The sequence below is a fragment of the Eleginops maclovinus genome, chromosome 16, assembly GCF_036324505.1.
Source record: "Eleginops maclovinus isolate JMC-PN-2008 ecotype Puerto Natales chromosome 16, JC_Emac_rtc_rv5, whole genome shotgun sequence".
Classification (NCBI taxonomy): domain Eukaryota; kingdom Metazoa; phylum Chordata; class Actinopteri; order Perciformes; family Eleginopidae; genus Eleginops; species Eleginops maclovinus.
In genome coordinates, this window is record NC_086364.1 from 1098161 (window position 1) to 1114858 (window position 16698).

The 16698-nt window shown below is 43.1% G+C and overlaps 1 protein-coding gene across 2 annotated transcripts in view; it reads left to right on the forward strand.

Annotated features, from left to right (window-relative positions):
• Nucleotides 1-16698, forward strand: part of rbfox1 (RNA binding fox-1 homolog 1) — a 341491-nt gene that overhangs the window by 60350 nt on the left and 264443 nt on the right. Inside the window, exon 2 of one of the 2 annotated variants that reach the window (XM_063904622.1) lies at nt 11090-11164. The exons of the other annotated variant lie outside the window; for it this stretch is intronic. The gene's annotated coding sequence lies outside the window, so the exon portion shown is untranslated. The remainder of the gene's footprint in view (nt 1-11089; nt 11165-16698) is intronic. 2 annotated transcript variants of the gene reach the window in all.

Below are 16698 nucleotides of genomic sequence, written 5' to 3' on the forward strand. Positions count from 1 at the left end.
CTTTAAATCGATGGACATGAACCAGCTTTGCCGTGTCACGGCTTGAAGCACATCTGCTGTCCTCAGCATGTTGAAGGGCAACACTTTCAGAAAACTGTTCAGCCCTCGTAAGTCCAGTATAGGGCGAAATCCACCCTCTTTCTTTGGAATTAAAACATAAACTGAGTAAAACCCACCTTGCTGTGTCTGAAGATCTATGGCTTCGATTGCCCCCTTCTCCAGGAGGATGTGTATCGCCTGGCTGAGGGCTTGACTCTTTATGGGATCGCTGACTGTAGTCAATCTGATCCAACTGAAAACTGGGGGCGTCAGAATTGGATATTGTACCCCTGGGAAGGCGTGGCCACCACCCAGGGGTCTGTAGTGCAGCTTTCCCAGCAGCTGAGGTACTGCTGATAGAAGCGTCCGACAGCCGGCCCCAAAAACTCAGCGCCTGCCCCCTTGGGCCCCTGGGGGGTCGAAACCAAGAGCCCCGGCCCTTCTGCATCAGTGGCGCCGGTCATGCGGGAGCCCGGCGGGATTGATGTGGCTGCTGAGGAGAGTACAAGGTCCTCGGATAGCCACCAGCATGGGCTGGCAGCTGAGGGCGGTTGGGGCCATAACCCTGAGAGAGGGATTTGGGGTCTGGCCAGCACTTGTGGAGCTCCTCTATGTATGGCAGAGAGGGCCGCACAGAAAAAACTGTTTGTGACGGAACATGCCTAAAGAAAGCGTTAGCTGGTGCGCTTGCCTTTGGGGCGTCATCCAGCCCTAAGCGTGCCAGTGCCATACGGACCATAGGCTTAATTGTTGCTGGGGCAGCCTCTGAGTCTGCCCTAGAACCACTTCCTGTGTGCTGGGAACAGCTGTCAGAAGCATGGTTGGAAGCATCTACTTCTCCCTGTACGGACCTGCCCTCACAGATATGGCTACAGGACGCCCTTATAGACAGGGAATCTACGTCCAATTCTAGTGGGGTAGGAGCTTTAGCCTGCGGGATATCAACCTGCTGAAAGTTAAGGAGCAATGACTTAATCTCAAATAATTCCGATGATAACATATCCACTTTAGCAGCCAGGCTTTCAGTCTTCTTGGCCTTTTTCCTAGGAGGGGCCCCCGTAGCTGGGGAGCGCACCCTTACCTCAGGTCCAGCTGCTCCAGACAGGGGTAGCTCACAGTCAGCCTGCGGGTCTTCTACCTCAGTGAGTCGGGCCACCTTTAGCCCATGTGGCATGAAACTGCAATTCATGCATTGACCGTCAGTCAGCCCCTCCCTCAGATGGACAACACCGAGGCATGAGGGGCACTCATCATGTAGTGGAGCCATGCAGGTCCGGCAATCATGTGAGCCTAGCATGGTGGCTCAATCTCCTTAGCCTACCCCCTAGTGAAAACCACAGGGCTCTTATGTGCAATAGTTATGTCAACTATAACTACCAAAAGGGTTACTTCTGAGCGAAAGCACTCTCCAGTAATGAAAACAAAATATTTAGCGTAGGGCTTTAGCACCTGCTCAAATCACAACATAGGAATGACAAGCTTTGACGAGCGAAAGCAATCGTCAGGGAGCCGTTTATATACTATAACAAATAATACGCTTTGACCTATCTTTTTAATACAGTACGTAAAAAGGTCTCTTGGAAGTGGAGAAATGCTTTTAATTTGTCAGGAAATTAGTAGCTTGAACTGAGCTTGTAGGACACGCCGCCCTTCACTCCACGAGACATATCCTTAACATGAAAATGCTTGTAGGGCCAAGGATAGCGCAGTGGTTAGAGCTGACGGCCATATGTGATATCCACCTCCGACCCTGCCCACTTTCCAGAAAAAAGAAAGAATCTGCTCTAAATGGAAGAAATAGTTTTATCATCCCAAAAAGCTGCTGTCGTGGATTGCACGTCAAACAACAAATTGACCGGATTTTCTATTTTTTACTTGTCTTGACTTTACTTGACCCAAAAAGATGATGGGGCCCGGTCAGTCAATACATGTAGGTCTATGGGGAAACACTTCATCACAGCTAATGATGCTAAGAAGTTTAACGTCATTCAACATAGTAAACATTTGTTTAATGTCAAAGTAGTGACTGCAGATGCTGCATTGAAATATGAATGTGTATTTACCACCAGTCACGTGACAGAGAATGCTTTCACCCCAAAAGGAGCGGGGCCATGACGTAGAGGGAAAGTACCGGATGGGTTGCTCTCATCTATCGCTTTCTTTAGAGAATGTATGGCAATTACATATGTCACCTTGAAGTATGGACACTCATTATCATGTAGAAGGAAAGAAAAAACACTTGTGCCGAAGCTAACCCTCACACACTGTTGAGTGAAAGTGCGTATTTCAGGCTAGTATCACGTTTCCAGGAATAAGGCGCGAAACATAAATAGATCTACAAATCCTCGACCTCATTATGCCTGCGTTTGGCAGGGGTTTATCAGGAAGCAGCATCATTTCTACACTAGTATGCACTTAATGGTGTGTCCAGGAAATGAGCAATACGCAACAACAAGACACTGTGATAAGAGCTAATGTGGATATGAGACAAAACACATGGAGGTGGGAGCGCTGGGAGTTAGAACAAACCACCAGAAAAAAAACAAAAACGATGTGTTCTGTCTTCCACACATTCAATCCAAAGAGCTGAGGTGTGTGTGTGTGTGTGTGTCTCAGCCTCCACAGCAGACACTCAGCCATGTGTGGCCTACCTAGTGTGTGTGTGTGTGTGTGTGTGTGTGTGTGTGTGTGTGTGTCTGTCTCAGCCTCCACAGCAGACACTCAGCCATGTGTGGCCTACCTAGTGTGTGTGTGTGTGTGTCAAAGACCCCCAGAGAACTCTGTTTTCCTCATTTGTGATGACAAATAGGCCGCTCGTGGAAAAGGGCGCAGCGATGCTCCGCGTCACTGTTGACCCTTGACATCTCATTTGGGCTGATGGATGGCTGCAGAGGCTGCTGCTGCTTCCCAACCAAAGAAATGACCAAGGTGCACACACACTCTCTCCAGAACACACTCCTCCCGCAGAGCAGCTGCCTGGATGTGAGGGCATTACTGGACAGGGACTGTGGGATGGTGCTCGTGGTGGACTGTATGTCACACAGAATCAGGCCGAGACAGGGACTGAACGGCTTGACTGATGATCAGTGTTTGGTGCTTCCATCAGTTGTACCAATAACTAAGTTATTATTATCTATACAACCGTAACAAATGTGTTTAATTCTTTACGGTGCAGATTTGCTAGAAGTTGAACATGTACAGACCTGAAAATTGGCGGTGTAGATCAGTGTAACAGCGCTATCCTGCAAGGTTAATTTGATTGTTTTGATGAAATCAATCAGAAGATTTAAGAAAGCAGACTGTGTTGTAAATAATATCTCGCTGTTAATCTGGAAAACCTAGAAAAATGTTCGCAAACTAATCACGTTATCAAGTTTGAGCCATCAGCAGATGTTTACCATGAATCACATTGCAGGGAAAAGCCAGATAAGAATAACAGTCTGCACAAGCTACATGTACTGCACCGACTGGAGACCACCGGACCTCAGTAATAACCATCGGAACCTCGCTGTACTGGCACACCTGATCCATGACTAATGTACTGCACTCGTTTTTTAGGTGTAGGTGAAAACAGAGCAGAGGTTGAACAGGAGTTTGAGATAGCAGACTGTAGGATCAGATACAGCTGCAGTATGATAGCAGAGATAATCTGCCCTGTAGAACACAACATAAACAGCAGCGCTCTGGGACAGCAGCATGGTCTATGCTTTAGCTAAGTGTTGGAAAATGCCCAATAACTCAGAAAACGCTTAAAGGTCCCCAATTATGCAAAAATGCACTTTTTGCTGTCTTTTATACATAAACATGTGTCCCCGTGTGTAAGGAGACTCACAAAGTGACAGAAAATACAACCCTCTCTCTTTTCCTCCTTATCCACATCTCTAAAAACGGGGGTACAAACGAGCTGATCCAGATTTGATGTCCTCATGAAGTAATAAGGAAAATGTGGGCTGGCTTTACATTTAACTCCAATCCACGTCCCAACCTATCGTCCCCCATATACAGTGGGCTAGCTGAATCCCCTCTGCTGTGTGTGTTTGTATTCAGCAGGATGTCTGCAGGAGGGACTTAGAGTAAAGTTGTCATATATAATAAATATAATGTCTCTGTTGTAGTGGTAAACACTGAAGAAAGAACAAGCTTTGTGCTGTATCAGAAACAATGCGCCACGTGTTCTGGAAGTATTATGGTCTGTGTTTACATTAGCAAGCATTGCTAACACTCAGAGCTAACGCTGTACTGGAGAGACTGTGTGTAATATAAAGGTCCTGTCCTTGTGGTAAACCGAGAGAGAGACGTTTGAGCTCCATACTGTTTCAGAGATAATGCTGGATGAGGTTTGGAACATAATATGGCGTTTAATCACGGCAGCGTTTAGCTGAGTTTCTCCCGGTAGAAAACTCTCTTCAGAGGAGAGATCATGACGCTCCAAAGGGGCGTGGCCTGCAGCATCTCCAAAGGGGCGTGGCCAACAGCAGCTCCAAAGGGGCGTGGCCAGCAGCAGCTAGTTCATTTAAAGCTACAGTCACAGAATCAGCACTTCAGGAACAGGGCTGAAATTAGAGGGGGATGAGGCATGCTACAATGGGGAATCTGTTTGGTATTTTGAGAAAACACTTCAGGCATGTTTTGTATAGATATGATACCTATAATATATTGTTCAAATATAGTATAATTGGGGACCTTTTTAGGTAAAAAACCCTCTGAGTTCTTATACAGTTTGTCATGCATTTCTTTATTACATCATCACACATTGTTTGATTTATCATCCCCAAAAAATAACCAACTACTGTACTGATATTTTAATTTTATGAATCACCAAACCTTATAGCGATTGATGCAAATCAATTTCTGTATCGATTTACAACAATATATTAAACACAATGAATCAGTAGACGATTGGGAAGAACTCAATGGCAGCACCGTAAGAAAACACTGTTACATAAACAAGATAATGATGCTCCTAGAAAGGGATCTCATTTGTGAATAATGGTGTACAGTAATGATCTCTAATGCTTTCTCCCAAAATCATTATCATCCACATTTTTCGTCACATCGCCCAGTTTTCCATCCTGCCTGTCAGCACAGAGGCTTCTAATTACAGGCGGCTCCACCGGCGGACTGTACCGATGCCACCGCGGTATTTATACTCCAAAGCAATGAACTGTTTGTTGGCAACATCAAGAGTCACTTGCAGTCTTCCTGAGACAATAATAGAGTGGAGAGATAAGACGAAGCATTTGATATTCAAATTGAACTGGAACAGGAAATTGAGGGACTGCCAACAGAGAGACATCAACACATGGAGATAAAAAGAGAGGGGAGTCAGGAGAGGCCACAAACATGAATATAAATATATTCATTGTCTGTATATAGCATAATAGGAAGAGTACAGTTTGTGCTGAATGTAAGGTACATTCCTTCATAAATTGTGTGGGATATACTGTATATTAAGATAATCTAACATCACAGTATTTTTGACAAATAGATTTTGATTTGCGATGATATTATAGGGTTTAGCACTTACGTTTTCATTAACACGAAGAAAGTGAAGTGTGTGGAGCCAAATAACAAAAGAGCAGTCCAAAATATAAAAGATATCTGGGGCCTGTATGACGAAGCAGGATTTGGGGTTAGCGAGATAACTTCAGGGTTTTCGGTCCTGCGACGGTAGGTTCACTTTGTACCGGGGTATATCTCCATGGTAACTTATGCTGAACACCTAACCTGCTCCAGATAAGAGATCAACTCAGTGAAAGCACCGCCTGCTGACCAATCAGAGCGTGGTGCATAGTTAAAAGCTATGAAGTGATATTACAGGCTGAATGAAACACAGTTTGACACACCGACTCAGTGGACATACATTAATAGAATATCACTGCCATCTTTTAGTTTTTCTATTTCTGTGACAGAGTCCATGCTCCACAGGTAGCTCCCTGATGTTCCTCTCTGCTTTAGAGTCCACTGCCACACTGACAATTTGTTCCGCTGACATCTCCCCGCTCCGATTTAATCCACAAGATTTTAGAATTTAGAATTTGTGCGATTAAAATAAGATATCTCCCCCACTTCTCTACTTTATCCTCTATTATTATATTATATATTTATTCTATTTGTCCAGCAGTGGCTCAGTCAGTAGGGGCTTGGACTGGGAATTGTAGGGTCACCGGTTCAAGTCCCTGGACAGACTTGAAAATATGGAAGGTGGACTGCTACTTGGAGACGTCCCAGTTCACCTCCTAGGCCCTGCTGTGGTGTCCTTGAGCAAGGCATTTGACACCTCCAATCCCCCCTCCCCATTGCTCCCTGGGCGCTGCACAATAGCTCCTCCGATTCTATCTTCTATTCCTCCCACTATAGTTCCCCATCTCTCCAGTCTCATCATTATTCTCCCACCAGCCTTCCAGTTAGATTTACATGTAAGCCGGCTATTCTCTGGACTATTTTATCCAGTGTTAATCAGGCACACAGACACTGCCTCAGAGACGGAGAGACGAGAAGGGGCAGAGTGACGGAGGAAAGTAAATTGCAAAAATAACAAAGCAGGATTGAGTAAGAAACGTGTCATGCAAAAAAATACAGGAGGAATTTAAAAGAAGGGAAATGAGATACATATAACCTCTATAACAGACCAGGAAATACAGCAGGATAGGCAAGAAAGAGCATCTCTGCTAGGGACCAACTGGATGATTGTGTCCTTTTTTCTAATGGGTGTTATATTAGTATAGGGGTGGCTTTGGCTGTGAGTTTGAGTGGTCACCCATAAATCAGAAGGTCGGAGGTTCGATTCCCAACCCCTTCATACATATGTCTATCTTTGGGCATCTTTGTCTGGAGACACGTCGGAAATAGGCAGCAAAACCCTTCCTTCAGAAATGGCAAGCAATTAAAACTATATTAGCCGTTCAAGACCAAAAATAATTACTGCTCCTGAGAAATAGCTGTAGGCTGTAATCATAAGCAACATTTTTGAACACACACACAGGACCAGCATCAAACCAGCACAAAGCTGCTGCTGGACTTGAGAACACATGCCTTCTTCAAATGGTTTCCCTTTATTTTCACCACGCTCCAATCCAGCTAATGGGGTCTTTTCCTGCACGATCTGCCCTTCAGCCTCTCATTAGGCTTTAAAATATGTTGTCTCCATAACACTCTTTTTCTACCAAGGTGGTTTGGAGCCGCTTCGGAGCAGGTGCATGACTGCCGGACAGTTCTTGTGTTTTTAGAACTGAGAGCTGCATACATCAGTAGCTCGGGTGGAGCAGCTCATGGAGAGGAGATGTTGGTGCAGTAGCAGTAGTGCCAGAATTGCAAAGTGGCAAGAAAGTGACCACACATAATCTATATATATAAATATCACGCACAAGTGTAAAATATATTATTCTCCAGACTTTAAAAACAATCCATTTCCCATCATTGTGTGCAGTAACAACAAGTAGCCTACCTTTATGCATGTATGGTGAATAGTTAATGTGCCAAACATACAGTGAAGGAAATAAGTATTTGATCCCCTGCCGATTTAGTTAGTTTGCCCACTTACAACAAAATGAAAAGTCTATACTTTCTATGGTAGGTTTATTTTAACAGTGAGAGACAGAATATCAAAAAAGAAAATCCAGAAATGTACATTAAAAAAAAACATAGAAGTGGGTTTGCGTTTAATTGTGGGGACATAAGAATTTCATCCCCTTGCAACCAACAAGAATTGTGGCCCCCACTGACCTTTCATTAAAAACGCCAAAGATAATTATCCTGTCTGTTGGTTTTAAATCTTGTTTTGATATTACAGACTAACTCGGTGGTTTGTAAATCAAGAGAAACTTCACAATATACAATCCTTTATTTGTGACGCTGCATTGCCAAATATAGTCAAATATATGGATACGGTAAATATGCATCAGGGTTGTTGGTGAGACAGTCAAACAGTGGAATACTACTAACCAGCAGCAGCCTGCGTTAGGATACAGTAGGCTATACACCGGTGGAACCCATGGATGTATAATAAGAACTGGATACAGCGTTGGAGGCGGGGCCTCGTTCATATGAGAGCTGCTCATTGGCGCATGAAGACAAAATGGTCTGAGATTCTCCAGAGCAAAACGTCACAAATTACCCATCATGCCTGGCTATCGAAACCATAGAGCATGTGCAGTTGAGTTTCCCCTTAAGCCCCGCCCCCGATCTCCCACTCTCGGCTCAGTAGAATGAATGGAGAGGAAATAAATCTGGATTCAGTTTTTAGTGAAGTTTTCAACTTTAAGGACCTAATGTTTTTAATAAGGGCTATAACAGGGTTCATACTGGGTACTTTATTTAGTTTAAAAAATGATCCACTGATTTACAGACGTTTCTTTCCTAACGTAAGTCAATGGGAAAAAGTCTTTCTGGGCTGGGTGACGTCACGGACTGATACGGAAGTTGTAGTACCTGGGGTTTGGCCACTACAAATATTTTCCTCAAAGTCCGGAACACTTCCTGGGGGCTTGGTGGAACCAGGGTATCTTTAGCGGTTGGCTAATACTGAACTTTAGTGGCTAAGAATCAGCCACCTCACTCTGGAGAAGATTATAAAGATGAAGAAGTTCTTCAATTTAATCTGTCTTTGTTCAAATATTAGCATCGTAAACTGTGACATCATGACCTGGCTCCTACAAGAAGACAAACTGGTTCTTAGGTTGAACCAACAGCGAACAAAACTAACCCAAACACTGATCTAGAACCAAACTCAGTGGAATTAGATCCCTTTGATTTCCCCTCCTTCAGCACCAACCCAGTCATCGTGTCTTCTCCTGCTCATTCTGCTCTTGAGTATTTCATTTGGCTCCAGGATAGGATGTTATCTGCATAAGAATCAGCAGATAAATTGAAGAATGTCACTGTAAACAAGGAAGAAATACAGAGAAACATAGGATATTTTAATATTTAAACTCCGGTTTGATGGCCATTAAACGAAGTACAAGGATTAATGATCAGTCAGCGGCGTCCTCAGATCAGATTCTATGAATGGGATTCTGGGGAAATTATACTGTCAGCTCATACTCATCTGGAGAATAATGTCCTCATCCAATTAAGATAAATGAAGCAGTGATGGACAGGGTGTCAGCTCAGGGGCTTTTAACAGTGAGCTTGACCTTTGTCTAGTCCTATTTTTAGTTCTGCGAGGTTTCCAACACGCAGTGGTTTTGAGTCAGTGATGCTGAATGTGTCATCTTGCATTACCTCCTGCATGTTAAATAGAGGCACAAGTTAACCAGGATAACACATTCTACATGGACATGCCAGCCTTGTTGTGGACCGCTGCAGTGGTCTTTTTAAGTGCCTGGATGCATATGGGGGCTGTGAAGGATTTTTTTCGAGCCTCTAAAGTGTTGCATAACTACTCCACTTGTTGCCCATGTTTGTAGCTTTGTATTCATCCAAAAGCTGAGGAATCTTGCACTTTTACTCACTTTCACAATTATTTAGACTTCCAAAAAGGGGAACTTGTGCACTCACAGCCTTATAAATCTGATGAAAACGCATGCCTTACACTATCAAGCGTGATTTCACTTAAGAAAGTAAACGAAGGAGTCCGATGCAGGCGTTTCAGTCGGGGGGGGCAGGCAGGGTCGACGACAGGATATCAGTCCAACGATGAGTGCCAGAAAGTCTTGCATGAAGAGGGAAACAAACAGTCTGGCAAGCAGGGCAGGAGGGGCTTAAATACTGCTTGATTGGAGATCAGGACCATATGATGGGAATTGGCTAGATGGGATGGGATTGTCTGTCACAGAGGGAATGTTGAATGGAAAGTGACTCTGGAACCAGGTAATGGATCAGACAGATTATCTTGAGTCAGGTCAACAAACAAGACTGCAGCGACCAGAGTCCCTACATTCATAAACTTGTATTATATAGCACAGCTGTTGCAGTAGATGTCTCGCCCCCTCGTATATTTGAGAGATAGAGGAGAGGTGTGGGTGAGAGAGAGGGGGTGTGCATGTGTTGTTTTTTTACTTTATGAAGAAATGATTTCAGCTTTAGGTGGCCTGGAGGGGATTCCTGCTATTCAACAGAACCTACTGATGGAGATGAGAGCTTGCCCTACACACACACACACACACACACACACACCTCGTCTCTTCAGGCAGTATATAGGAAACTTTTCAGCACTCTTGACAGCCTTAACTGCTGCTGATGTTTTGTAAAAAGCAAAAGTTGGATGTATTATGTAAAGCAGACAGAGACCTTTTTGTAGTGTAAGGGCCAGAAATAGTTTTAGCTTCAAGAAGAACATATTAATAAAAACACAGGGTGGCAGGAAGCACTCAAACAATTGCTGAGATGTGTGTGTGTGCAGGAGTGTGTTTGCTGGGTAGTTTCTTACGTAAGCTCTCTTAGCTTCTAAATACCCAGAATAATATAACTGTACAACTTCTAATTACACGTTTATCTCTTTCACTAAACTAAGGCTGGGGATTGCCCATTGTTTCCACAGCCCATTATTCTAAAACACAATGTCTCTTTGAGCTGAAAGCCAGATTCTAAAAATAAACATGTTCCCAGCAAATAACAGCAGCACATGGGCTACCTGTTCCTGCTGGGGAAGGCATGACTGCACGGTAGTAATGTATTAATGAAGTTTAATGTAGTGTATCTTAGTTGAATGGTGTTTAAAGAAGCTCTCACTGTAGCCGCTGAGCTGTCATTGGCTGCTTTTAGGAAGTCTTCTGACTCTTTACAGGGCCCTTTGATTTGTACAAAGATTTGGACATCGTGAGTACCCAAGGTTCTATTTGATTATGTTAACAGGTATAATTCTTATATATTTTTTTCAGATGTTGAATTTTCTGGTCGGTATAAGTCTTTGAATACCTTTTCGACGTTGAGTTAGAACGGGAACTCTGTCTCTCTTCAGATTTCCAAAGGGAATTACTTTTCATAGTAGGTTCCGTCTTGTCCTTGCTTTCCCCCTGTCCTGTCTTAACCTTATATTTTACGGTTTTCCTTAAACGTGTTGGTATCTTGTTACCTCCTCTTATTACCTGCTGTCCTTTTCTATCTTCAGGACATGCATCTGGTGGTTTCCTAGCCAGTGGTTTGGTTCTCCTCCCATATTCCATGTTTCTGTGACTGGATGTGGGTAAGATATTGTATCTTTCCTCTACTGTCAGAAAACCTGGAACACATATAAGCCAGAAAGAGAGCATTGAGTAATGGGGAGCTAATGGTTGCAGCCTCTGTGATCTGATATGAGACTATAAAAACACATTCAACAGTTATCGATTATGAAGTTTGCACTTTTACTCTGTTCCTAAACAGCCAATGACAAAATAGGAGCTCTGAGTTCCTCTGTGCAGTGCCCTTCTCCACCTCTTGGCTGAACTGCTCCCTGCTTTATATTCAGAGCAGGAAGTTCTGATCATCACTAACAGTGCACACATCTCACTCCGTCAATTGCAGGAGTTTGCAGATGAAAGCTGGACTCCTGCTGTAGTTTCTGTTTTATTCATATATTTCCTTATCATATTTAAATGATATATACAGTGGGGCAAAAAAGTATTTAGTCAGCCACCAATTGTGAAAGTTCTCCCATTTAAAAAGATGAGAGAGGCCTGTCATTTTTATCATAGGTACACTTCAACTATGAGAGACAGAATGGGGGAAACAATCCAGAAAATCACATCGTAGGATTTTTAATGAATTAATTGGTAAATTCCTCTGTAAAATAAGTATTTGGTCACCTACAAACAAGCAAGATTTCTGGCTCTCACAGACCTGTAACTTCTTCTTTAAGAGGCTCCTCTGTCCTCCACTCGTTACCTGTATTAATGGCACCTTTTTGAACTCGTTATCAGTATAAAAGACACCTGTCCACAACCTCAAACAGTCATACTCCAAACTCCACTATGGCCAAGACCAAAGAGCTGTCAAAGGAGACCAGAGACAAAATTGTAGACCTGCACCAGGCTGGGAAAACTGAATCTGCAATAGGTAAGCAGCTTGGTGTGAAGAAATCAACTGTGGGAGCAATTATTAGAAAATGGAAGACATACAAGACCACTGCTAATCTCCCTCGATCTGGGGCTCCACGCAAGATCTCGCCCCGTGGGGTCAAAATGATCACAAGAACGGTGAGCAAAAATCCCAGAACCACACGGGGGGACCTAGTGAATGACCTGCAGAGAGCTGGGACCAAAGTAACAGAGGCTACCATCAGTAACACACTACGCCGCCAGGGACTTAAATCCTGCAGTTCCAGACGTGTCCCCCTGCTTAAGCCAGTACATGTCCAGGCCCGTCTGAAGTTTGCTAGAGGGCATTTGGATGATCCAGAAGAGGATTGGGAGAATGTCATATGGTCAGATGAAACCAAAATAGAACTTTTTGGTAAAAACTCAACTCGTCGTGTTTGGAGGAGAAAGAATGCAGAGTTGCATCCAAAGAACACCATACCTACTGTGAAGCATGGGGGTGGAAACATCATGCTTTGGGGCTGTTTTTCTGCAAAGGGACCAGGACGACTGATCCGTGTAAAGGAAAGAATGAATGGGGCCATGTATCGTGAGGTTTTGAGTGAAAACCTCCTTCCATCAGCAAGGGCACTGAAGATGAAGCGTGGCTGGGTCTTTCAGCATGACCATGATCCCAAACACACCGCCAGGGCAACGAAGGAGTGGCTTCGTAAGAAGCATTTCAAGGTCCTGGAGTGGCCTAGCCAGTCTCCAGATCTCAACCCCATAGAAAATCTTTGGAGGGAGTTGAAAGTCCGTGTTGCCCAGCGACAGCCCCAAAACATCACTGCTTTAGAGGAGATCTGCATGGAGGAATGGGCCAAAATACCAGCAACAGTGTGTGAAAACCTTGTGAAGACTTACAGAAAACGTTTGACCTCTGTCATTGCCAACAAAGGGTATATAACAAAGTATTGAGATGAACTTTTGTTATTGACCAAATACTTATTTTCCACAATAATTTGAAAATTAATTCATTAAAAATCCTACAATGTGAATTTCTGGATTTTTTTTCTCATTCTGTCTCTCATAGTTGAGGTATACCTATGATAAAAATTACAGGCCTCTCTCATCTTTTTAAATGGGAGAACTTGCACAATTGGTAGCTGACTAAATACTTTTTTGCCCCATGTATATATTTCATAGACACAATATGTTCTCTGACTCAAAAGTTGATCTTATCTCAAATTCCACCTACTCAACAACTGAACCCCCCCCCGTCCCCCCCAATTGAAACGCCTGCATTGGACTCCTTTGTTTACTTTTGTATCACTATGTACCAATCACGCTTGATAGTGTAAGGTGCGTTACATCTCTAACCAATCAGAGCAGACTGGGCTGTGGTTTCACACAAGAGGGTGAAAAGAGGTGCTGCAGCACAGGCAGTATGAGAAACATAAAGAGCTAAACCTCATGCTAATGAAGGCATGATATCTATTCAAACCGGTAAAAGTGTAACCCTACTGAAAGAGCAGCAGTATGGAAAAAATAAAGATGAAAAGACATTAACATAATATGTGTTTTCAGTGTCGGTGTTTCATGTCAGTATTGGAATTATTTCAAGTGGAACACATGTTGCTTTGCTCTCTCCATATCTGACACATGCTGCAGAGCTCGTAATGAGGCTCATGTCCCTGCCAACACATCTGCTTCATGAGATGGGCTCTCAGAGGAGTAAACCATAAAACAAACATCAAATAAATGTGAAATGTGATATAGCGAACAGAATAAGAAATCCAAAAGGCCATGTGTTACATAAGGCAGAGGGTCCGACAGAAGATACATTGAAACTACAACTTTACTTTCGATAACACATTTTCATAAAGAGTGTGTGAGGAGGGGATATGCATCCAAACAAGCCAGTCATACAGCTAATAACTCACCCTGAGCCATCATCCTTGCACCCCAAAATGCTAATGATAACATATCCATCATAAAGCTTTGTTGCTTTTCCATCCACCCCAGCGCCCGGGCCTCCTGATGGAATAATTCATGAGAGAAAGAGTGCGAGTGTTTTCAGAAGAAAAGGCGAAGTCATCAGTCTATGTAGTGCTGCTACTTGTTCAATTAGTGTACTAATTCAGAGGCAGTCTGACTGATGAGAGCTTTTAATTATAATCATGCTCCGCGACCACTGTGATGGATGAGTGAATTAAGGGGCCTAAAGTTTGATAAATGTTGGTGATTGCTTGGATCGGTCCAATCAAGGACAACGCTTCGTCTCTCAGAGAGCTCCAGTGTCTCAGAACTACTGAGGTATGGCAATATTTGTACAACATTGTGCTTAAATCTTCTTTCTGACGGCCTCTCTTACTTGTGCAGGTTACATAGAGGCATCAGAGTTACATTGAAACTGTTCTATACGCAGTTGGAAACACCTTTCAGTAACTTGAAGGTGCACACCATGAAGACCTGGTTGAGAATATGACTGATATGACAGGGTTGATCCCCTCTGGGTTGATAGATGTGGACAGTCATCAGATAAAAAGTGTGTGATAATGTAAACATCACTATCATAATTTGTTAATATAGCATGTAGTGTTTATGGGTCTGGTTAAGTTGGGGTCTCAGGCCTGTTGATGAGGCCAGAAGAACTTTTTTTTTTTTAAGGAAGATACTGTCTGTGGCCAGAGCAAAGTCATTGCCATCATGAAGCCAATGAGGGCATCTGAACATCAGGAGCTGGACTTGTGTCTGTAGCTGCAGCTTGAGTACAGGTAGCAGAGCAGAGGGAAGGAAAGCAGCCTGCTATACATGTTCAGATGCAGTCACCACCAGATGTTATTCTTGTAAAAGTTTTACCAAATACGTTTTTTTTTAAACTGGGAAAACGTTATCAAATTGGCAGACCTCTTACTCGTGTGTGAATGTTTCATGGTCTGTAACTCTGCTTAATGAATTTATGAAACAAAATCAAAACTTATAAACTACAGCAACCACCAGAGGGATAGTCAAATCCCTCATAGGAAGAGTACCTTTATCGGCCAGCACATGCCTCACTGTACCCACAGAACTAAGGAACAGAACTCTTGTTCTAAATCGTAGCTTTTATCCTTGCTTATGTATGTGCTTTTATGTTGTTGGGTCATAATAGATTTTTTAAAAAGGCCGTTAAGCTATCCCCTCTATTTCTTATCTTCACAGATACAAAAACTATCAGTAAAGCACCAGCAAGTCAAATCCAAACAATAATCCCATTTTTCAATAACCTATGCAGACGTTTTAATTTAATCCATTACACATCAAACACAAACTCACCTACAGTCATTGTAACATGAGATGCAGAACAAGTTAAACAGGATGTTTTTATTTGCAGCACTCAAACTATTTGGTATTGTTGAATCATTTATTTATTGGGTTAGAATCTTATACACCTCACCAATGGACACAATCACCACCGATGGACTAATACCACAATGCTTCACTTTACACAGGGCGTAGGAGGCAAGGGTGCCCACTCTCTCCATCATTATTCGCCTTATTTATTGATCCACTCTCTGCTTTGTAGGTTTCTGCTTTTCTGGTGGTAGAGGTCTTGCATTTCCTGGCCCAGTTGAAGAAGAACTGATTTGCAATGAAGCACGTTTTTGTTTTGGATCAGTGTATAGTGTAAGTATATTGTATGGTGCATTGTTGGTGGAGCCTGGGACTTCAGATTTTCATTGCCAAAACTAAGTTGTAGCTATATGACAATAAAGCCTTGGTATCTTTGAAACTTAACATTTTAATGAAAAACAAAAGGAATATCTGATTGACCTGAGGGAGATATGTCTGATTACAAACCCTTCATCACCCCTTGAGTAAACATGTCCTGTCTATGTCAGAATCCACATTAAACACAGTGACTGTCAAGCAGAAGTTTAAACTCCAAAGATCGCTGTGAGGTAATCCTTGTATTATCCGAAGGTAAACTTATCTTCGGAAACCCATTAAGTGTTCAGAATGGTGCCAGTGTCCCATAGGTGTGTACCCCCCATCACTCGCACTGTACTAGAACCCGGCTGACAGACCATGATTTGTGGGAGAAGGTGGTGGTGGTCGATTGGCAATTTAATAACAGCTTAATTACCAACCTGTCGTCCCACACAAATCCCCTCTCCCTCCCCTCTTTTTCTATCTCTCACTCTCTGTCTCTTTCTATCTGCCAAACACAAGTGTTAACACAACCTGAGCACACCGTTATTAATTTAGTTTAAAATCATCTACATAAAAAAAGATGCTTAGGCCATGAAGTGTATCAACTTGAATTATTATGTTCTTTCTCAGGCTTCATGATTTTATTTAAAGTCTTTACTGGGACATGTCTCCGGGCTTTAATGTTCAGAAAGCTCTTTATGTTTCTCATCCTGCCTGTGCTGCAGCACCTCTTTTCACCCTCGGTCTGAAACCAGAGCCCAGTCTGCTCTGATTGGTTAGCTGGCCTGCTCTGTTGGGATTGGTTGACCACCACAGATATCACGCCCCTTAGCCTGTCATGTACAGTGTATTGGAGCGCTAGTGAATAGAAGCGCAAGTGTTACGTAGTGATGTCACTGTCCAGGAAGTAAACAAAGGTGTCCAATGGACACACTTCAGGCAGGAGAGGGGGGGAGTGTGTGGGAGACAAACTCCCTCTATGTGAACTTTGGGATGTTAGTCTTTGCAGACCATTTACATGCACAAA